This window comes from Juglans microcarpa x Juglans regia, chromosome 7D, assembly GCF_004785595.1.
Source record: "Juglans microcarpa x Juglans regia isolate MS1-56 chromosome 7D, Jm3101_v1.0, whole genome shotgun sequence".
Taxonomy (NCBI): Eukaryota; Viridiplantae; Streptophyta; class Magnoliopsida; order Fagales; family Juglandaceae; genus Juglans; species Juglans microcarpa x Juglans regia.
In genome coordinates this window covers 17,949,211-17,974,379 of record NC_054606.1, presented here as the reverse complement: position 1 = coordinate 17,974,379, position 25,169 = coordinate 17,949,211, and the positions used below count along the sequence as shown (strand labels likewise).

The 25,169-nt window shown below is 37.1% G+C and overlaps 1 long non-coding RNA gene across 2 annotated transcripts; it reads left to right on the top strand.

The window, feature by feature from the left end:
* Positions 1-17,757: 17,757 nt before the first annotated feature.
* LOC121239557 lies at positions 17,758-20,523 on the top strand. Of its 2 annotated transcripts, XR_005935321.1 has the most exons (4): positions 17,758-17,797; positions 17,895-17,968; positions 19,171-19,215; positions 20,402-20,521. It is a non-coding gene; the product is annotated as an uncharacterized LOC121239557 (long non-coding RNA). The 2 variants fall into 2 exon arrangements; XR_005935320.1 differs by lacking the exon at positions 17,758-17,797 and having other exon boundaries at positions 17,815-17,968; positions 20,402-20,523.
* The last annotated feature ends 4,646 nt before the right edge of the window (positions 20,524-25,169 follow it).

The window sequence follows — 25,169 nt, the reverse complement described above, 5'->3', positions numbered from 1 at the left end:
CATATATTCTATGCTTTTGGGATGCTATATTTTTATGATACATGTTTACGTTTTGGACAATGTTGGGATATGATGTTAGTATGGTGTCATGTGCTTTGCAATTGCTTATCGCATTGCTTAAGTTATCCAACCTTTACTATTTTTCCGCTGCTACATTATTGCATACTGCTAGTATACATAGGTGCATAGCATAATATATGTCATGTATGAGGGGTATGTAGCCATGTGTTACATGTCCTGGCGTTTCAGTCACCATCAAATCCCAAGCAGAGACTAGGGGCGCCACAACTTACATGACATGTGAAGTTTTCACCATTTTAGCATGTTACATGAAAATGTCATTTTCACATGAAGCATAATACATAAGCACATGTCATGAAATACATTTTGAGCAAAACATGAAAATAATTTTTGTCACTACCCCAATTGCTAGGATGGAGAATTATCCTAGTGGAACTTCTCTGTCCACTCTGGGGTGAGTAAAAAAGGAGTGGTAACCCATGGATTAACAAAGAACTGTCAATGGGTTTAGAATGGATTTTTTTTAAAGAATACCAGAGTAAAGTCGTATATGACACCTAATGCTGGTGGATGCATATGTTTTGATGATATGTTATGTTGATGAAATGTTATGTTATCAATGCATTAAGTTATGAGTCTGCGGACAACATAGTTTCAACGTGAGTTGTACTACCGTCACCGGTAGGTACTCACAGTGCAAAATGAGGAGCTGTGATGATACCATATGTTATGTTCTATTAATGATGGCTCTAATGAATAAGAAAAATTACGTTTTAAAAAAAGATGAAGTACAAAATGTTATCTGTAAGAAAATATGCGTTAAGGTTTTTCTAAAAGATGTTGATGAATCAAGATGGGAGACAAATATGGATTTTTTGCATATCTGGCATGCATCTCATGTTTATCATTAATCATCCATATATGAATCTCACTGTGGTAGTCCCACTACCATTGCCTCTGGAATGGTAGAAGCTATGTCAGGGCCGACCTTTGACGAACAGGGTGGTAATGAACTCCACCCTTTGGCCTCAGATGATTGAGAACGAGTCTGACCTCAACCAAAAGATGGAGTTAATAATGATGTTCTTAGAGATGGTTATGCTCACTATGGAGCGTGTTAGAGAGATGTTTTGATCTACCTATTTATGGAACCTGTTGTAGTTGTCCGTGATAAGGAGATTCAATTTCTCACTTTATGTCTGAACTTATGCCTTATTGTTTGGACCTTTAAGTAAGGCATCATCTATCTATGGTTCACTTGAATTATTGGGATGTTTAATTCATTTTAGCATGAAATTTTATCAATTAACCTTTTTTTTTTTGCTACAATTATTACATACTGCTAGTTGCATACTAGGATGCATTAATATTAACTGTTATGAACGAAGGTATGTAACCATGTGTTGCATGTCTCGATGCTCTATTACATCCTAAGCGGAGATTGGGGCATCACAATTGTGATGGTTAATAGAAGGTGGAGACGCAAAGAGCGCAGTGGTTGAAGCCAAATGGGAGGTACCACGTTTGTGAAGTAGAAAGAACACGCTGAACAAATCCTATATTTTACGCTACACAAGGAGATGTGTCTTAAATGGGCTGACGGATTTCAAGTTGCATGATGATGAATCATGGGGTGACAGGTGGAATGCACACTTATGCTACAAGGGAAGGACATGTGTTCTAAAGGAAGGTATAGGATTTGAAATGGATGACTTGGAGAGAAAAGATAAAATTCCCACCAACACACAAGCGGCAAGGATTTGCAGGGTAATTATTGAGAAAAATTATGCTTATTAGGCGAAGAATGAGCCACAGGCAACCAAAGGCACGGTCATGAGAGGTTCATGTGATAAAGAGCAGTTAAAGAAAAGAACTACATCAAATGCACCGTATAGGTCCAGGGACAAGGGTCAACCACTCGTATTTCTATAATATTTGTGCCAGTCCACAAGGATAAACCTTAGAAGGGCGTAACCAATATGGAAACCTAACTAACCATATTGCGATAGGATTCGGATCTATGAAGATAAGTTCGAGCGAGATATTTACGTTGGATGGACATTATCATTGGTCGAATCGTGCTGCTTTGGAAGGTAATATCCCAAACTAGGTGTCGAGAATTGTATCTACAAGGAAGTCTTGCATATTAGGTTACCTCAAGCTTATAAATAACCTACTAGGTACGTACCATTGATCCATAGATTCATTTGTACTTGCAAGAGTACAACTCTTCACTCACAACTCTCTTTTCTGGTTGCAACATCCCCTAGGACACTCGTTTCTCCACATCCTTTTGGCTTAGTCGTCAAAGGTCTAAACTCAAGTTTGCCTCATGATCCCATGAGTAGGCCACAAGAGACCCTGCAACAACAGTTTCTACAATCTTCTGGCTTGTTTGCCAACAATCTACCCTTGAGTCTGCCTTGCAATTCTATAAGCAAGTCTAGAGAGAACCTAGTTGCTAGCAAGCCTACTCATGATCCCATGGGAGGGCCTCGAGACCCAAGGGCACCATATTCTCCATTAGTAGAACAAGCTCTCGTGATTTGCAATTGCCTCGTGTTGGTCTTCCTCTAGGAATGAGCCACCTAGCTCCGAAACTACCTTGCGCAAGGTACATTCATGAAGAAACCTTCAAGCTCCACAGTCGCCTAGTGTCACGTTGGTTTCCTCCATGATCTAGGCTCCACAATCACCTCATAGGGTTCCATTTAAAAAATGAACCAACATGATTCGCAATTGCTTAAAATGGTTTCAGAGTTTATGGGCCCCTAACGATCTAGCACTTGTAATTACCAATAACAATTTGAAAACTAACTTCAGCATCGTTGAGATAGTGAAAGTGTTTCATCCCATCTCATTTCATCATTACAATTTTTTCAAATTTTCACATAAAATATAATAAACAATTCAACTTTTTCAAATCTCAAAATAATAATAATATTAAAAAATAATATTCTAACAATATTTTATTCAACTTTTAACTTCTATCTCAACTCATTTCATCTGAACTCACTATCCAAACCACCTTCAGCTCTAACTACAATCTAAGAATGACCCTCCCTGAACTAAGCCACAATCATAGCATGCTAACGGCATTTATGACACCAAAAAGCTCATTGACATTAGTTGAAGAGTCACTCCTGAAAAACAAAAACAAAACATCCTTTTATGTTTTGTTTATAAACTACCATGTGAAATTTTTAGTTTTTATTAAAAGAATTACTAAAATTTTATAGATAAAATCAATTTGCTTAAAAAATGAAAAAAAAAAAAGTTGAAGAAAAAACAAACTTCTTTTCAAAAGAAGACAAGTAGGGAGGGGAGGCCCTTCCATCACAGGCCACCAGAAAAGTATGGACCACCCCATGGTTGGTGGCCAAAACATTGGGCCACCATAGGGGAGGGACTGAGACCATGGTGGTCGATCGTATTCAACCCCCATGGCGGCTTACCTCCCTCATTGCCAGCCTTACATTTTGTTTTAAAATAAAAGAGCAAATTCCTTTGCTTTATGTGGCTATAGATAAAAACCAATAACCCAACTTATACAATATTGCTGAAAATCCTAGTTATGGTTATGACCCAAAGCACGTCCTCTTGGAATTGGAATAGGTCTTTAATATAAAATGATGTATTTTATTGGATTTTCTCCTTCGTTTTCTAAAATATAAATTTGTTAAAAAAATATAGGGGCATAATGGTAATATTATTATACAAGTATTCATTTCCATTCCATCTAGTTATACTCTCAAACAAGGCTATTTGTTTTCCATTCCTTTCCATCATTTTTTAAATGGGTGAACTTCAAAATTCGTATTAAGTTTTTACAAATCAAGACCTAGGTTTTGGATTTTTACAAATGTAATATATGTACTTTTAAATGGCAATATTAGTTTTCTAATAGAAGAGAAGTTTAGGGGTGCTACCTGCACCATATGGTGCGGGGGCACCCCCTACCGCTCCCCACCCCGCATGAGACGAGGGTGGGATTTTCCCCCGGCACCTACCCCGCACCACTGGGTACCAGGGTGGATAACCACCACCCCCCCCCCCCCCCGGGGGGGGCGGGGACCCCTAGACCAAGAAGTTGTATAAAAAAGATGTATAATTTTTTAAATTGCAATAAATTGAATTTACAATAAAAAAAATACAAATTAAGAGAAAAAAAATTAAAGAAGTACTACTAATACTCTTAAGTCCTAATTAAGAGAATTACAATTTACAATAATAGAATTATAATAACTAAACTATTACAATAATACAAATTAAGATAAAATAATTATAAAATTATAAACATAAAAGGAGCATTGTGATTGTATCAACATTACAAAGAATTGAATATGTAAAATTTAAATACAATTGTCAATTGAACATAAATGATAAAAGTGACATTGGAGAACTTTGAATTTTGACTTTGACATTTGGGGCAGTGGCCAAGGGTGGAAATAGAATTTAGTGCTACCTGCTGTGAGTCGTGAGATCATAAAATCTGAAACATTAACAATTCAATATGAAGAAAAATTAGAATTATAAGCTAGAAACAAATGAAAAAATTATAAATTAAAATCTGACTAACCAAGTTGAGATGGGGATCAAGTTGCAACATTGAAAATATATCATTTGAATTTTGGCTTGGAATTAGGATTGGGGCTTGAGGTGCACATATGACAGTAAGATTATAAAAACAATTAGATACCAAAAATTATATAAATACGAAAAAAAATTAAGAGACAATACAAATTATACAAACATATGGCAAATGGCAATGGTGGGTCAGGGTTAAATATAGTGAAGTCATACTGCAACGAAGATAGAATTCGTATCATGTATGACTACAACAATTAAATTTAAAATTAATACTGATGAAATGAATATAAATAAAATAAATCAAAATAATAAAATGAAACATTGAAATCAACAATTACCAAATCCAAGCTAATCACCACCCTCCTCCTCGTCAGCCTCATTAAGTCAAGAACATCTGATACATGAATTTGACTTTTTTTGATCCAATTCTACTTGTAAATCAATGTCTCCACAATGGTAGGGAACAAAGAACTCCAAAATGGATCCAATATGCGTCCTCTGGTACTAAAGGCCAACTCTGAGGCTACGATGTTAATAGGGATGGCCAAAATATTGCGAGTTATCTCTCCAAAATACTGCAGGCCATTGATCTTTCACCAAGCTAGTATATCAAACCCTTCCGTATATGGGAGAAGATCCCCTGCCAAATATTGTTCTACATTCGATTTCACCTCTGTAGATTGACCGACTAGTTGGGGGTTATGTGAGAGGCTTTGGGCCTACACCAACCTACGCTTTTTTCCAGTCTCGGCTTCTAGAGGAGGCTCTAGGGTAGGTGTAGGTGTGCTACCACCCCTGGTCATGGTAAACTCATCAAACAATCTACCGAGGGTGTCTCTAATCATGCCCCCAATAAGCTCAGCCCATGCAGCCCTGTGCATAAGTCCCAAATCATATACCATGCAATCAATCTTGAGTTGGGGGTCACAGTCAAATATAACAAAATATTTTGCCTACTCAAATCCACCCAATACTTGTTATATTTGACCCCTCATCATCAATGTCATCTCTCGCATCCTAGTATGATCACTCAAACACATCTCATCCAATTCTTCTTTCACCTACATATTTGTTGAGTGAATTCATTGGATATAGGGTACAAAGAACCAGATATTTTCAAAGTCACCTTGCAGAAAAACTTTAAAAAATCTACAAAGATAGCAACCACCTCTCAATCATCATCAATAGGCTTTCTTAATCTCTCGTGCTCATCAAAATATCTGACATATTGGATGTTTTCATCACCCAATAATTCAAAAGCTGCCTTATATTCTTGGGAAGCCTCCAACATCTAGAAGGTTGAGTTCCATCTTGTAGGAACATCAGTACAAAAGCCCTTATTGGATGTTATGCCTACATTCCTAGCAGTGTCTTTAAATTTCTCCGAACTAGCAAGAGAAGATCTCACAAATCTCATAGCCATTCTGACTTGTGCAACAGAGTCATCAACATCTTAAAAGCTATCAGACACAATTAAATTCAAAATATGTGCAGCACATCTAACATGCAAACAATCACCATCCAAGATTATCTTATTTGCCTCTCTAAGATAAGTCTTAAGGTATCACAATGTGACATCGTTAGATGAGGCATTATCAACTGTAACTATCGAAATCTGTGCCAACCCTCACTCCTTTATTGTGATCTCCAAGGCCTTTCTAATTGTCTCACCCATATAATCGAAAATTAGACAAAACCTTACAATTTTCTTATAATGTCCAATCACAATCAATGAAATGCACAGTCAAAGACATGTAATTAAAATTTTGGACGGATGTCCAAGTATCAGTAGTGAGGCTTACAACATGACCTGCCAATTGGCCCCTTAACAAGTCCTTCTCCTTTTGGTAATATTTTTTAATATCCTTTGCTATAGTGTGGCGAGAAGGAATATTAAACCTAGGTTCCAAGCAACTGGAATATTTTTGGAACCCTCTCCCCTCCACAAACTGAAAAGGTAGCTCGTCCATAATAACTATATGAGCTAACTTTTTTCTACACTCATCAAAGTCATACTTAGTATACCCCTTCAATGTAGACCCACACTACTCCCATCCGCCATTTTTTTTAGTTCAATCTTTAGTCTAGATTGACTCTTCTTTCGTAAGGATCTCAATATTGAACTCTTCTTGCATTGTTCTTCTAAGGGCACCTTTGTAACACCTTACTCCTTCTTTCTGACGTAAGCAAATTCCACTGTGAGCTTTGTTATGCGTGCTGAATCTCGATAGCGTGTTTTAAAAGATATTATGTGATTTCTAAAGTACGCTCAATATTTTAAATACACTGAAAATATTTATGTGGGATATTTTCAGTGTTATTGAACCAAGTTTGATTTTAAATAAGACAATTATAATATTTTTTAAGAACTCCAAAAATATTATAATTGTAGGAAATCATTTTAATAAAATGATTTCAGTTATTTAAAATATTATGGGACTTGAATTATGTTAAAAACTCTATATTAATTAAATGGTTTTATTCCCTTAAAGATATTAAATAAGACTTCATCATTTTATTAAGAAAACTGTTACAGAAACAAAGAGATTATACCAAAGTAAACCCACAAACTGACATAGTTTCATGTGATCATTTAGATCTACTTTACACTAAAAGTAATTTTACAATCTAGCGCACTATATCAAGCCACGTCAATTTGTAGATTTACTTTTCAGTAATCCCTTTGTGGTTAAAGTATTTCTCTTTTATTAATAATGAAAGAATATTATTTTATAAACTAAAGTTTAGTTTAAATGATATTCTATCTTAATTCCTCTCAGTGTTTTTAAGTTAAATCGATGTTTAATCTCTTATCGTTAAATCGTTTTGAGGATTCCAAGATGAAGGTCCTGGATTAAATACCCAAGCCTCCTCTCTTTCTCCCTCACTTTTCCCTTCCCTCTCTCTCTCCTCCCTCTTCCTCATGAGTACGCTGCAAGCTCCCCCCTCACCTGATTCCCCCTCAGCCCAGCTCGGCGCCGCCGTGCGCCACCCGGCCTCACCGCCACCACCATCGGTGTCCTCTCACTCCGGTGAGCTCCCACCACCGAACCCAGCCTCCATCTCGTAGCCACCCTCTCCCACGCACGGTGAACTAGCGCCGCCGTACGCGGCTACCTAGGCCACCGCACCTCCACCACCTCACACCGGCAACCACCTTTCACAAACCCAGCCACAACGAACCTCCATCTCCCTCTCTGTCGCACACTCGCACACAACCCATAAATGGGTTTCACATGGGTTTCACCACCACCAACGGCCCTAACGCCATCGTCGTTTACCATGGCCACCACTAAGCACCACCACCAGCCTCCCTCCTCTCTTCCCCTAACTCCCCACGAAGCCCCTTGGCCTCCATCAACCACACGCCCCCTCACTCTCTAGCACATGGGTTCCACCCATTTGGCCTAGATCCGCAACCTCCAGCCACCGTGGCGCCACCACAAGCTCCACCGCACCTCCCTCAGCCCTTCCATGGCCAACCACGACTAGCCAAGCTCCCCCTCCATTTCCATGCTTTCAGACAGACGGATTCCCCTTGGAAACCCATGGCTTCGTCGTGTTTTGCCACCCCAACCACCATGAGACCATGCTCAGCCCTCCCTAGCCTAGCCCTAAGCCCAACCCACCATTTTACGTGGTGGACAGCCACCATGTAAGGTGGATAGCCACCGTACGCGATTTAGCCACTACGTACGACCCTTCCAACTTCATTGATCGTGACAGTCAGCGATCAACGCATGGGTCAACCTCGACGATGGTATAACCCTCTATCCCTCGTTATTTATGTTAGTTGGTTGGTTAGGTTGTGGATTGTGCTATTAGTATTGTGGAGTTCACTGTGTAGTGTGGTAATGTGATGTGCTGTGTATGTGAAATGTTGGGCGTATCTGTGTAGTGTGTTTTGTAGTGTTGTGAATTGTGTTGTATGGGTGACGTGGTGTTGTAGAATGGGAGTGGAGTGTGCTCCATGTAGTGGAGTGATGCACCATATGGTGTGTATGCCGTAGTGGTGATGTGACGTAGCGTGTGTAAAGAGAGTACACGTAGAGTGTACTCCATGAGGTGCAGTAATATGGTGTGTGGCATGTCGCAGGATGGTTGTGTAGTTGATAGACGTAGAGCGTAATGAGTAATGTCAGGAACTGTGGAACTGTGTCCCAAGGTAGTTAAGACGTGGCATGTAGTTTGAGGTGACAGGTGTCACCATATTTGACATATGGCTAGAGTATGTGTGAAGTGACAGAACAAGTGTAAAAGTACGCAGCGGAAGCATGACTGGGGAATGTCACGAAGTGACATGGTTAAACCAGAAGTCATGCTTGTGATGGGTGAAAAGTTAGCATAAGGATGGCGTAGCAGGGACGTGACGAGAAGTCATGATGTGACAGGAGTACGTGAGGGACCGTACTCATGATGAGTTAGGAGTTGGCGTAGAAATGATGTAGCAGGATGGCAAGTGGCGTGAAAAGGTCACGGTGTAGCTTGGAAGTAGTCTCGAGCTATATGACGTGACGTAAGGCGTAGTTGTGAATGGAGTCTTGTCGTGTTAAGTGTTTGGATGAACTGTCAAGAGGGACGGGTAGCATGAAGAGTCATGCTAGCCGGGTTAAGAAAAGGTTGGTATCGGAGTATGAACTTGTTTACACAAGCAGGTGATCAACATATTATATATTGGTCTTAGGTGATAAGGGGTAAGGTACATGTGTAATCTAGTTAGACACATGTGTCGGATGGATTCACCATATGTAATGGGTAATCTGTCCTAGGCATGGTTGCACGGTGCTTAAGCCTCAGAGTTGGCTTAGAGCCATATTGCATATATGAATGGGAATGATAATTTAGTGTGAGTTAAGATGTATGAAGGTAGTGATGGGTGTATTGTCTAGAATTGGGATGCATGACTTAGTCGGCCTGAGTCATGCATCGGGATGAGGTCAGTAAGAAGAGTAAGACGAAGGTCTCAGTGTCTTAATCCTAAGGTGAATCATAGGTTATCCACCTTAATGGATGGCCACTTGAGGTAAGACCTTGAGTTTGGAAGATGTAACGACCGTAAATGGATCCCAAAGGTTTTAGTATAGTAAAGAGCACGTAAGAGCATGAGATAGAATGAGAGTGTTCTAAGTGAAGTGTAGTTCTACTTCTAGTTTAGTTATTTATGTATTAGTTAAAGAATGACGTTAAAGTTATGTGTATGCATGTAGGTTGCTATCTGACATGCACATGAACGGACTGCATGATATGAGTATAGCATGGAGTCCAGGTAAGTATTATGTTCATACTCTTCTAGAGTTTTTCAAAACGATACGAAATGAAAATGAAATGTTTTTCCCTTACGATGCTTTACGAAACAGTACGAAAGATGTTTTATGAAAACATGCTAAGTATACGTGTTCAAAGGTATACATATGTACGACCCTTCTTAGCAGCCCTTTTTTACGCACCTAAAGTATTAATTTTATGCATGTGAATGGATGACTATGCGCAGTATCTATTGTATGTATTTTCTACAAAAAGAAATGTGAGGCTTACACCTCGTGCTTTAACTGATACTTTAAATGACGCGAAGAAAGTGTTTTAAAACATCCCTATGAACTGATGCTTTACAGATGCCATGGAAGATGATGTTTAAGCTCTTATCTTTAAATGACATTTTTCTATGAATGGACTGTTAAATAAAAAGGATTGAAAAGGAAAAGACTGAACGTTTAACGTATGAAAATACGTAATAGCCACCTGAATGAATGAAAAGGGTACTAAAGGAATGGGCAGATTACAATGCCGGGTAAGTAGTATTGGTAGTGCACCAAGTACTACCCCCCATAAAAGGGATTCCCAACCCGTGATCACTGGAGGAGTCCGGGTCCAAAGGAAGACCGCTAACCTCAACACACGGGTGTTGGGTGTAACAATGTGTACCGGCCAAAGAAAGTGATAAAAAAAGAATGTATGAATGCATCGCATTCTTTAAGAAATGAAGGCACTGATGGGAGAAACGTTTTACTAAAAGAAAGCCCATTTTTAAAGAAAAGACATCGTCCAGTGATGTTTTCAAACGAATGCACGTATTCATGTACGTATAGTATATATGGAATAATGAATGCATGAATGAAAACCTATGTTATTATATTTTAACTGTATGAAGTAATGCTTACGAATCATCGACTCATTTTAGTTTTTATGTATGCCCTCCCCCCACAGGGACTGAACGAGTAGTACGCATCAGGACGGACACGGCCCAAAGGGAAGAGCACGGAAGTCTAGGCATGAGAGTTTTAATTTCATGAGAGACCTTTTTATTTTATTGTAAGATTGATGTTTTCCACTGTAAACCTCTTTTATTTTCAAAGCACATTTTATTTTTATAACGTAGAGTCTTGCACCTTGGGTATGGAAGTAAAAAGTTTTAAATTGAACTGTAATTCTCGTCGTCCTTTCTAAAATCATTTTTATAAAAAGTCTCACCACAAAGACGGGCGTTATAACCTTTTAACTATGATGTACTATGTTTCCTATAGTGACATCCATAGAGTTTACCACAATGGTTACACTTTGCTTAGGCGCTATTGGGGTCACTACCCTATAGTTTGATAAAGTGAGACCAAACTATGGAAATATGTTTCTTACTTTGTGTTGGCTTGGAGGTAAGATAGTTGTCACTAGGGTAAGTATTGGGTGTAGGGTTAGGGGTTGGGTAGGCCTGATAGAGGTAGGATTGCTATCACTAAAATCTGAGGGGGTAAAGGAAGACATTCTCCAAAACAAACAACAAATCTGAAATTAAAACAAAAACATGCCACTAACATCAACAATCAACACATAGGGATCAAGTATCAACAATCATAACATGCCACTAACCTTTTCATTATTATAATTTGTTTTATAAAATAAGCATGCACAATCAAATTTCAACATGCCACTAACATTTTCATCATTGTACTTTATTTTATAAAATAAGCATACACAATCAAAATAGACATCATATTATAAGCATGCACAATCAACTCCGAATTTTTAAGAATTTTTTTCTATATTTCTATATGCATCACAAGGAGCACAGTTCTCTAACATTTCTTCTTTGCAACTTGGATTTCACATTCTCTATAGGTCCAGATTTATTGAATCAAAACTAGAAGCAAACCCTTGATGCATTGATATACCAGAGAATATTTGAGGACCAATATCAATTTAAATGTTGTCAGACTATATCTTATATGTTATTTTAATTTAATTTTTCTAGTTCTTAGTTCATAGGAGCTATTTGAGTTTTTATCGTTTTATGTTTCTAGTGATGGCTACAACATAAAAAAAGGAATAAAAATGTATTCCCATTAGCTTTGCCTCGCACCTCGTGGGTTGATGAATATACCTCGAAATTGTGATATTTTTAGTCAACATAACACTGAAATTTTATTTGGATTGAAAATAGTGGAAAATAACATTACTTTTAATACTCAATTAGAATATAACTTTGTATATAATCATTTAATGTAACAAAAAGTTTCTAATCATATCTTTAGTAAACCAATATTTCTTCTAGTAAAACATTGTTCATTTTTTTTTCCCTTGTATGGATAGTCTTACTACAAAACTCAAATATATAATGGCCGGCCAATATTGTAAGGAGTAGTATATAAAAACAATGGTACCCAAAATCAATCACATGATTAATTCCATATTATTAGCCTCATTTCTAATTAGTGCCAATTTTTGAAACATTTTTTAACTGATTAATTAGTAAACATATTTATTTCTAACAGTAGCACACACGAGCCCAAAAACACAATTCAAAGATGTTAAAAGACATTATAACCCTCATATGAGAAAAAGTAAAATAAAAACTATTACAATATCTGAGGAAAACCCATAATTAATAAGTTCAACAAAAATTTAGTAACAAATGCATCTTCAAATCTATGGTTCTAAGGCTGATTTCTTTATTAAGTAACTAAAATCAACTATAATCTGTCAATATTTACGCTTAATAATTAATTAGCTTTAATGGTGGAAAAAAAGCCAGATTAACATGAATTAATAGGCAACATTAGAATAAAAAGATATACCATATAAATTTATAAAAGAGGCGCCTGTATTTATTTGGATTGAAATCCTAAATTAATTTAGAGGTTTCATAATTTAGATTGGACTCTAAATTAATTAAGGGTTTCAGATTTAGTTTAGAGTTCCAATCCGAAACCCATGCACAGAATCACAGATTCACGAATCACAACAGTTCACATTCACGAATCACATGCACAATCAAGATTCTCCATAGCACACAGTTTACAAATCTCATCCTCCATCCCCATTTAATCCCAACCTTCCTCCAATCTCCATAACTCAACAAAAAAAAAAAAAACATAAAATACTAAAACTAAGAGGTTCAAATTTGGGGCTTACCTTCGGCGACGATGATGCGATGGACACATAGAGTGATGGCGACGGACAAAGAGAGTGACAGAGATGAGCGGATGCCGGACACAGTGAAAAGACGAGCGACAGAGAGAGACTGAGAGTGATTCGATTTCAAGAAGGGGAGGGGAGTCGCGGGAGGGGGGGATTAATTAACTTAGACCAAACGGCACCATTTTGTCTATAATGACAAAATAGTGTTGTTTCGTCTAGGGTCTTTTAAGAAAAAACCACATAGACAAAACAACATAGTTTTGTCTATGTGGTTTTTTTAATATATACTATATATAGAAGGGCGGGGGAAACTCGGAGTGGGCTGGGCCCCCTCTATCCCCCGCCTCCTCTAGGGGCCGCAGATGCGAGCGGGGCCATCCACCCCCCACATTTGCTGCGCGAATCCCCCGCCCCACTTAGGTGGGGGAGGGGTGAACGGGGCGGTGCAGTGGCTGGCAAGGCCCAGCTACCCACCCCTAGAGAAGATGTACGGATTTTGTGAAAGTTGAAAACCTAACTCTTGATTTGCCAAAACATGCAAATCCATATGCTAACTTTGCAATTAACTCTCTTTAAAACAACCAAATAAGAAAGATTCATTCCATTCTACTTCATTACATTCATTGGTTTAAACTCTTAAATGAAGTTTTAATGCTTTGACCTATAATCCCATATCAACCCCATCACACTAATCGATATCAATCCACCGCCATATGGACAAATTGACCTAATGACGGGGGATGCTAGAGTTTCTTGAGATTAGACGTGTCATAAGTATGGGTGCCAAATGATATGTATTTAGTGCATCTACCATGTTTGTAGTATTTTGGACAATTGACCCTTGTGGGCATATGATGCAAATACGGAGGTTGTTCTGTAAATGGTCTTCCGTGACCCAAGGTGAATGGAGATCATGCGGGAATGGAGATTACTTCTTGTAAGAAGATTTTATCCAATTTATTTTTGAATTCTTGTTTAATCTAATTCATTTTGAATTATTGCTATTTTGATTAATTCTTTCCTAATTTATTTCCTAGTTTATCGCACTCATTGTAATCCTATAAACAAAGTTGAAATGAAATGGAAAAGGTAGTTGCCATTTTTATCGAGTTTGAACTTTTTTTTGGAGAGACTCCAATTTACAGAATAATTATGTATTTTTTCTCTTGATTCGATTAGGAGTGGGATGTTTCTCAACTTTCAACTTTAAGCGCTCTATTGCGTCTTTGGAAATTACATTCATACTGCTTCCATTGTCGATGATGACGTTTAGAGCACGGCTACCATGCTCCATACATGTATGAAATACATTCGCGCGTCGCCAATCAACAATGGCTTGAATCTCCTTTTTGGTGCTGGTTAGAACTCGATGGATTACACAATTGGGTAAATCAGTGGCACCCAAATGCTCTTCCTCGATTTCAGCTTCCGCATCACCCTCCTCTTCTTCACTTTCTTCAGCCTCGTTGATCACCCTCAATTCTTTCTCACAGACAAAAGCCAATTTTGTTTCTCTTGTGTGGCAAACAACAGCGAAGTGGCCAAACCCCTTGCACTTGTAACACTGGGGCCCCTCACCCGTAACCTTGACCTTGCTTTTTTGGTCACCCACCACAAAGTTCCTGGATTGGCTACTCGGTAATGGGGGCTTCTAAAATGAAGATATTGCAAACGTTCTTGCCTGAAATTCGTTGAAGCCACTCGCCTCCCACTCGAGGATCCCAATTATTTTTCAACACACAGTGCTAGTTGGTATGCTTCGTCGACATTAATCAGTCATGCGGTCAACATTTCTTTACACACTTCACTATGTAACCCAGTGTGATATCGGGCTAAAGTTTACTGATCATTTTCCACAATCTTACTACGGACAGTAAGCTCATGAAAACGATCCGTATATTGATCGATAGTTAACGGTCCTTGTCTCAATTGCAACATCTCTTCGAACATCATTTGGTTGTAATCAATAGGCAAGTATTTTTCCTTCAGTCGTTCATTCATCTCTTCCCAATTAGAGATTGGTGCACGAAGAGTACGACGCAATTGCTCCTCTACACTTCCCCACCAAACTCGCGCATGCCTCTTTAATTTCATTCGAATATAGCGAACTTTTCGATCTTCCAACACAGCAAACCAATCAAAATAATCTTCAATAGCCGTTAACCAATCTTCAAATGCATTGGGTTCTAACTTCCCAAAAAAACCTAGGACATCCACTTTCATTCTCTTAGTAAGTTCATCAAGAGGTTGATGGTTAGCATCACGCCATCCATGACCCCTGGGAAAATCTCGTCCGTTACGCCCAAAACGAGCTCCACGATGACCAACTCCCCTATCCCTTTCTCTATATTGTTCATCCTCTTCTTCCCATTCAATGTCTTATGGTGCATCCTCCTGAAATTGTCTACGCCTCTATGGGGAGGACCAAATTCCTCTTGATTTCTACGTTCCTCCATCAAGTCCAATCGTTGGGTAATTTGCTCCAGAACATTCGTGAGCTAAGTGATCTAGTCTTGCATTTGGTGTTTGGGTTCTAGTTGTTTGGATCTTGGTTGTTCGTCGTGTTGTAAGAATTCCCACTGGGGTTACCGGCATGAAGCACTCAAAATTCCTTGAGGAAGGAACCTGTCTCTGATGCCAAATCCTCAAGGATCAACGTCACATTGATAACCAAGAGAAAAAAAAATACAGAATCACTCTATAAATTGGAGTCTCTCCAAAACAAAAGTTCAAACTCGATACAAATGGCAACTGCCTTTTCCATTTCATTTCGACTTTGTTTATAGGATTACAATGAGTGCGATAAACTAGGAAATAAATTAGGAAATAATTAATCAAAATAGCAAGAATTCAAAACGAATCAAATTAAACAAGAATTCAAAAATAAATTGGATAAAATCTTCCTTCAAGAAGTAATCTCCATTCCCGCATGATCTCCATTCACCTTGGGTCACGGAACACCATTTACGGAACAACCTCCATATTTGCATCAGCATATGACATTATGGAATTTGTATATGCACATATATACATAAATATCATGTTGTATCTATAAGTTCTTGTTATTATTATCTATTAAAAGTTGATATATAAAAAAAAATGTCCAATTTATTAGCCTCTTAGGAAATTTAGATCATGTGCCTGAATCGAAGTATGGAGACACCTCATTATCTCACTACCTTTGGTAGTTGACTGAGTCGAGATTCGTGGGGTTGTGACAATGTTATATAAGAATAATGATATATATACAAGTTTCAAATTCACAAATCCCACATGCATTTTCTAAAAAAGTGGACCACATTATGAAAAAGTATGAAGAACTCACTTTTTCTTGGTAGGATCTACATTTTTACAACAAGTTTGCACTTATGCATTTGTGGCTTGTTCTTAGCATTACTCTTATTATAATAAATCTCATTTTGAATGTTGTGTCATGACTTATTCGTATATAGCCGTCTCTTATTAGATATTGTTGGAGTATGATTGAATAGTTATATCTTCACCATATCACAAAATACCATTTCATTTAATTTATTTATATAAGCAATGATTTTTAACAATATGACATCACGGAATTAAGAATAACTTCTCACAAACTCGTGTGATGTAGAAACACTATTTTATTTTTAATATTACTTACAATATAATTATGAATTTGTTAAATGCTAAATTACTCAATTATTAATTATAGTAAATAAGATATAGGGAAAGAAGAAGAAGTGCTATAGAGGAAAGATTATGAAGTGCAAGATATCGACTCGGTCAAATTCTTTTTTGTTTTTTTTTATAACCAGATTTGCTTTAATTCAAAACTTCTATAAAAGAAAAAGAATACATGGCGGAATATCATCCAATGAGAGGTGAAATTACATCCAAATCATTTTTTGTAAGGGTATGAGCAACTCTGTTATTAGAGCTACAAGTGTGTTGCACTGACCAAGAATTGAAATTTGCCAACAATACTCTAGAGTCTGCCTGCAACATGCCAGAACTTGTTCCAACTTCATGATCACTTTTAGGTCCCTAAAACCCATTATGGTCAATTATTAAACGATACAACACAGATAAAGTTTTACTCGAATTGATTCATATAAGCTAGTATAAACTCGAATAACTTTGTATTTATTATTTGTATAGTCGTCTCACTCTATTTATAATGAGAGTATTTAATCCTTAGGCATTGACTCAAATGGTAAGAGCCTTGATTATAGTGTAATACCCGAGTCCTGCTACGTAGGTCCTTACATCATCTATTAAAAATAATTTTAAGCTAAATATTTTGAGATAAAGAATTTTATCATTTTAATATTTTAGTAATCTATTTTAAAGATGTGTATGCTTTTATTTTTAGGTGGGTTATGAAATAATTCAAGGGTGTGATTTTTATGACTTCGCAATATTTCTTTTAAACCCTTTAATTTTATTTACTCAAGAAATGGTCCAAACTCTTTTTTTTTATCTCCTAGCTTATGGGATAAGTTTGATTAAACTCATTGACTTTATTCTCCCTTAACCGTAGCTTCCCAAGCAAGTCAATTAAATCTCCTTCCTTCTCCTACACGCCGGCTTCCTCAATAAGCTATTGGACTTATACTTCCTTCTCTTGTACGTCGGTCCTAAAGCAAACAAAAGAGAAAAATTCCTCAAGTCCCCTTCATTCACACGAGACAGACTCGGTTTCCTCTAACCCGTCCGATACCTCTCTTCCCTCAAGACGATTCCTTCAGCTTCCTAAGCCTAAGATCCCGACCGAAATTCTTCAAGGAAAATCGACCTTGTAAGTGATTACTATGGCTCTAATCTCTAGTTGAAGTTTCAGATTTATGGGTTTAACCTAAGATTTGTTTTTAAGGAAAATTTATGCTGTGTTCCAGCCCTAAATCCTTCTGATTTCTCTTTCTCTTCTTGTTGCTGTGTACTTTCGTGGCTTCAAAAGAGACCCAAACAGGTAGTGTACCTTCCATGAGATCTTCTTGCAATTTGGGGTTTTCAGAATTCTGTGTGAACCGATTGTTCAGTAGAAATTTCTGGGTTTATTTCCCATTTGTTCCCTCTATTTGCTGCTTAAGTTGGGTGGTAGTCGAATAGAGGAATGAAGGTGCTATGTGTGATGTGCTATGCTCTGTTTTGGTTTCAGCCGTGTGTCGTGCTCTGCCCTAGCCATGTGTGTGTGTGTGTGTTCTGTTTTATGGTTCCAGCCGTGTGTGTTTAAGCTCTGTTTTGGTGTTCCAACCGTGTGCTGTACAAAGCAAATATGTAGTCCTTCCTTGTGCTTCCTTGAGTTAAGCCATGTTTTTAATTATGCTTTTATGTGTTAAATTAATGAAGTTAAGGTTTACAATTTTAAACATTTATTTCCTCAAGTTTATGGCCTAAGTAAGCCACTAAAGGTTTTAAATCTAAACTAGTAAGTTTACTTAGGAATTTTAAGTTGCTAAGAGTTTGTATCTTTTATCTATGCTATGATTTCAGAAAAATATATGAGACTTTTCATTAAATCTTCTATCACTCTTGAGATAATTAATTGTATGGTTGAGATTTGGTTAAGTGAGGGATGTTAAGACCATGAATGCACTGAGATTTGCTAGCTGTCCATGTACCATAGAAACTTTGAAAATATATTCTATTTTGGAAGCCTAAACCAGTCCACTTTACCCTTGCTCAATTTCACCCCTTTTTGTTTAACCAAAGATAAACTTTAGCATGAAAAACCATTGAAGAATAAGTGACAAAAACCAACCCTCTTGTGGGCATTGGCCTTTTGTTAGATTTACTTCCACATGATATTACAAAGTTGTCAAAGTACCCTTCTGATAAAATTTCCAGATTTGGGTGGTACTTCCTTGTTCCCTGCTATGCTTAAATAAATCCCTACCATCCTATAAATTTTAACTCATGATTCCTACATATCCCTTGTATAGAAAATGGTAGTCTTTAAAGAGGGACAACAAGTAAGCTTCATGCTTTCATGGGTTATTTAAATATTGGAAGGAGGATACTAAGAGTTGACTTAGTGCCATGTATGTAGCTAAATGGGTTAAAGGAAACGTTTTAATTCCAACTTGGGAAGTTTAGTGAGCGCGTATGGGTGTCTGTTAGTAAGCTTAAAGTGAAATGAATATTGATGTATTTATTCCATTTCATGAATAGGAGTTTATTTTCAAGTTCAAAGAAACTCACTAGTAAAGCTCCCAGGTAAGTAGCTATGACTATGCTTTTTACACAAAGCTCTCTTTATGAAAGAATGTCTCTCTCTCTTATTGTAAATGTTCTTTTAAAGAAAAGAGTAAATGAATATAGTCTGTACAAGCCCTTTCTTGATAGCCCCTGTTAAGCACCCTATCGATTATAATTGTGTGTATGTGTATAAGGTAATGCATGCACGTAGGTTCTAAGTCATGAGGTTTCCATACATGCTCTCTCAATAAACTTATTGATTATTCCTATATGTAGTATAGCATGAAAATGTATCTTGTTCATAAAAATGCATGTGCATTGAAGTAAGAAAGATGATGAAAATGTTTTGATTGCAAAGGAAAGAAAATGAATGTCTCATGTCGTATGCTTCAAGTGATGCTTTAAATGAGTTTTAAAATGCCCCTATGAACTTATGCTTTTAAATGACGTGAGGAAAGTGCTTTAAAATGTCCCGATGAACTGACGTTAAATGTCCCTATGAACTGACGTTAAATGTTCTTATGAACTGATGTTTTATGGATGCTATGAAAAATGATGTTTAAGCTTATACTTTTAAAATAATGTTTCTTCATGAATGTACTATTAAATGAAAATATGATGTTTAAGTTCATACTTTAAATGAAGTTTTCCCATGAACGAATTGTTAAATGAAAAGGACTGAAAAGAAAGTACTGAAATGACTGCTATGAATGAATGAAAGAAATGACTGAATGAATGAACGTTTTATTGTATGAAAATACGTAACGGCCACAAGAATGAATGAAAAGGGGTACCCAATGAATGAATGGGCATATGGCAATGCCGGGTAGTAGTATCTGGTAGTGCACCCAGTGCTACACCCTAACGGAATGGGATTCCAATCCGTAGCCACGGGCGAATCCATTGGCCACAAGGCCGCTAACCCTAGCACGCGGGGTCGTAACAGTGTGCAATGGCCTATGAAAGTGAAAAGATGAAAAGCATGTTTATGCATGAAAGTATGGTTCACTTCCCAAGAATGTTTATGCATGAAAGTATGGCTTATTCTTTAGACTGTTATGCATGAAAGCATTGTCAAGAATAGCGAAAATGTTTATGTATGCATGTTTCAAAAGAAAAGAATAGATGCCTAGTATGTTCACTGCATGGTGTACTACTTACTGAGTATTCGACTCATTTTGTATTAAATGTTTTAAACGTCCAGGTAATGATGAAAAGGCTGGGGAGCAAGGCATTACTACAGAGGGAGAGGTAGACGCTTAGGACCTTCCCTAACGAGGATAGTTATGTTACAAATGATGGGTTATGTTACATATAGATATTTTATTTTGGGATGGACTCTGAGAGTCTCTTAAGAATGAATGTTCGAATAGAATATCCATTAGGTGTTCCTTTATTGGATAGAAAAAAAAATTTAGAGTGCATGTGTTTTCATGTCCATGCCGATCGCATGTTGTGAAAAAAAGAAACAGAAAGAAAATAGAAAAGAAAAGAACAGGCATGTAAGTCAGGATTCCATCCTTCCTAGGACGGGGTCGTGACATATAGTGTGATGCTCCCTCTAGGTCTAAAGTTTGAGTTTTTGGCGCAAACAATTTCTAGTGCCATAGGATTGGGTGAATTTCCTTTTCAACTACTAAGGTGCACTTGCATGAAACTTCTTACTGAGAGCTTGTGCACTTCCATGATTAGTTGAGACTTTATTATGAACATTCAATACCAATAAAAAATGATAATAATGAGAGTATTTTTAATTTTGAGAAATCATATTTCTAAAATTAAGCATATTAATTACTTGAATGCTTATAAATATAATTACTAATATGTATATATATATATATATGTATGTATAAACTCTATTGTTGGGTATAAATATGATTCATAAGTGAGGAAAGAGCCGCAAGCAACTAATAGGAGAACATGCCGACAAGTGGGCAAAAAAGAAATAACTGACAGCTGAAGATTGTGGTCACGTGGGATTCACGTGATAGAGGACAACGAAAGGGTAAAGCCACGCAAATGCACAGTATGCACTCGAGGATAAAGTCAACTATTTGTAGCCCTCTAATATCGAGATCAATCTACAAAGATAAACCATAGAAAGACGTCACCAATATGGAAATCCAACTAATCGTCTCCCGACAAGAAATGAATTTACAAAGATAATATCCACATAGGATGGCACTATCAACTACCAAATTGTGCTCTAAAGGTAACGCACAAAACTAGGCACTGAGAATCGTTCCTCTAAAAAGATTTTCCAAATATTAGAATACCCCCAACCCTTATAAATAGCCTACCAGGTACGGACTATTGATTCATAAATTCATCAATCATTGAGAAAGCCTAGCCTTTCACCGACTTAAGTATGAGTCATCCTGCACTAAATTCCTTGAGTTTTGGCATGCTACAAGTATACTTAGAAGAGAAATTCTATATAAAAGTTTTACACTACACAGTTTCACCTAATCAATATGTGATTTTCATCAACATCTATAAGGATTTTAGCAAAAAGTAAAAAATTGTTTATTAAAGTTTGCAGATAAAGTTATCAAATATAATACATATAATCTAGAATTCGCCTTAATTTGACTTTGTTAACAAAACAAGGTTGGTGGTTGATTCGCTCGGGTCTATAAAGCTAAGTATTTCCCTTCCACAGATTTTTTTCATTCACGTTTGGGGAGTAAGCCCTCATATGTATGAAGGAGTATTTGTGCTACTAAATCTCTTTTGTTAGCTGGGAGTATTTGGAGGGTAAGGAAGGGTGCTGATGTAAGGATAATTCAAGATAAATGGCTCCCAATTTTCTGGTTACCTAAGTCTCTTCCACCTAATTATGTCATTTATAATAATTCGAAAGTTAATATGCTTATGCATCAGCCTAATGGTTATTGGGATGTGGATTTGATTCAATCTATATTTCCTTCTTTTGTTGCTAATGCTATTGTATAGCTTCCTTTATTGCAAAGCAATTGGGATGATAAGTTTGTATGGATAGGCACTAAAAATGACTTGTATTCAGTAAAGTCAAGATATCATCTTGCTGTCACATTATTTGATTCTACTGTTGGTGTGGGTAGTTCTAATTTTCAAAGCTCTTCATCCTTTTGGCATCAATTCTGGAATTTAAGTCTTCTGAATAAAGTTAAGAACTTTGGGTGGAGAGCTTGTAAGGATAGTCTTTCTACAAAACTGAATTTGCTAAAAAGAAGTGTTATTTCTAATGCGGATTGTTCTCTTTGCTCATTGGTAATGGAAGATTGCTATCATATTTTTTGTGGATGTCCAGATATGGAAAAAGTGATGGTTGTACGTTTTCCTTTTGTTATACCTTTTTTGGAGACCATGGGCAATTATTTTGATTTGGTTGGAGTTTTGATGTAATATGATATAACTTTGGTTTCACATTTTATTCCTATTTCTTGGGGTGTTTGGAAATATAGAAATATGAAGTTATTTCAGAATTCTAATTGTATGCTTAATGATGTGGTTTATAATTATTTGGCATATGTTGAGGGGTACACTATCATTAAATTGCATCAATCGATTGTACGTACAGATATCATTCTTTCTTGGAAACCTCCTTTGCAAGGTATGGTAAAACTTAATTTTTATAGTGTTTTGTTTCATTCTTCTAATCTTGGGGTGTGGGGGCTATTTTAAGAAATAATAAATGGGATGCTTTATTTTCTTTGTGTCAGAAAGAATTTGGGTTGTTTGAAGTGGATGACATTGAGGCTTTGGCTGCTTTGAAGGGTTTACAGATGATCTTGCATTTGGGTTTCTCTAGTTTGCTATTGGAATGGGATTCTTTGTCTGTGATTAAAACTATTATCTCTAAGAAAACTAACTTTTCGAGAATATAATATTTGAGATTCAAGAAATTTTTTTTTTTTTTTTTTTTAAAGTGGGCAGAACCTCTACATTTATTAGATGGCCTCACTCAAGTGGAGGGAAACTCGTGGTACATAAACAGATAAACAAAAAAAACCAAAATGTTGGAACAATACATCCAAAAAAATGCAAAAACATAAAATCCTCCTAACGTCATGCTATTGTCTAATAGAGGGAAAACCCAAAGTATCTAAACGAACAATACCCCCCAGTGATCTTGGTAAGCATGCACTTGAACCGAAAGATAAACGTAAACGAACACTTTATTTATTTAATTATTATTATTATTATTTAGAACAGAACAATTTCATTCGTAAAAGTAACATAAACAGTTGCAATGAGAAAACATGTAATTACACATAAGCATCTAGTCAGACAGAATAAAATCTCGATGTTGAGACTACTAAACTGTATCATCCACAAGACGAGCATGTCTCGCAAGTAAATGAGTTACTTTATTTATACCTTGTCTCACAACATTAAGGCCCCATTTGGATACGAGAAATGTTTCATCTCATCTCATTTCCTCTAATTATTACAAATTTTCTAAATTTTCACATAATAATAAACAATTCAACTTTTTTAAATCTTAAAATAATAATATTTTAAAAATATTTTATTCAACTTTCATCTTAACGCACTATGCAAACGGCCCCTAACTACATCAGAGTCCTCAAAGAAGAAAGAAGTTTTTGAATCTCAGATACGGAGAAGCACTGTGGCCAGACCAGCAAGTTTTGAAAACACTCCTACTTTTTTGGTGAGATTCTAGTCCTTCCTCACCTAGGGTTAGCCCATGGCAGCGCCCACCGTTCCCCCTTCGTCGGAGGGGGCTGGTGGTGGTGATGGTGGGGCTCTGTCTTTCGCGCAGATGGTGTCGAAAGGTGGATCGTCTTCCACTTTCAAGTTACAAATGAGATATCCAGTGGATGTGGATGGAGAGCCTAGGTTTGTTTTTACGAAACTAGAGATGTTGAAAGCGGCTGAGGATTTTCATTTTGCTTTGGTGATTAAGTTTGTACGTATTAGACCAACAATTGATGATATACGCTTGGCCATCATAAAATCATGGGGTTTATAGGAGATTCTGATGGTTAGTGTGATGGATGATCACCATATTTTAGTGAATCTACAATCCGAACGGGATTTTGTGCATTCTTGGGCACGTGGGGATGCTTGATTGCTGATTCTGTTTTCCAACTTTTCAGATGGACAAAAGACTTTGATCTACGTAAGGAATCCTCTTTAACGCCTCATTGGATTTTCTTGCCAAGTCTACCACTACATATGTATGGAACAGACTGTCTGCAAATTCTGGCAATATTCTGGCAACAAGGTTTGGAAGGTTCCTAGGTGTCGACAATGCCACGCTACATAGATATAGAGCATCGGGGGCACGTATGTGTGTGGAGATTGATTTGACCGATGAACCGGTGTAGGATTTTCCCATCGTGGTAGCTAACAAAAAATTTTGTTAGGAGGTCCGTTAAGAAAGGCCAGGTTCTACTATGAAAAATGCTATCGACAGGGCCATACTTCAGTTTTTTGTAGGGCTAGCGAAGGACCATCACATCGGGGAAGGGAGGAGGCAAAAGGGGGTGTTCGGAAAATATTACAAGAGAAGCATAAACAGACAAAGGTGCATGGTGAATAAGACAGGGGTGATACGAAACAGGATTCTCAGGATGACAAGGTTGTGCAATTGATGGTAATTGAAGATAAGGATGTGTCGAATACTAAGGATGATGATGTTCACGTTATAAGAGATGATCCGAAGAGTTCGTCGATGAAATTGTTGGAGGGAATACTATGTAAAAAGCTAGTTGAAGAGCTTTCTTCAATCCAAATCGAGGTCCTCCAAAACCCAGTGATCTCGAAAGAATGCCACTTGCGGGAGATAGTGCAAAGGGTACTAGCCCTGAGATGGAGGTTTATGATACCTCCAAGGTGCAGAATAGTAGGGCTCGTGTTCCAAAAGGGGGGGGCTTCGGGAAGTGAGTCCACTAATTGAAGGGCCAAATGACCTTGTTTTGTATGGTACTAAGGGAGAGAAGGAGGATAACATTATTGGGGTT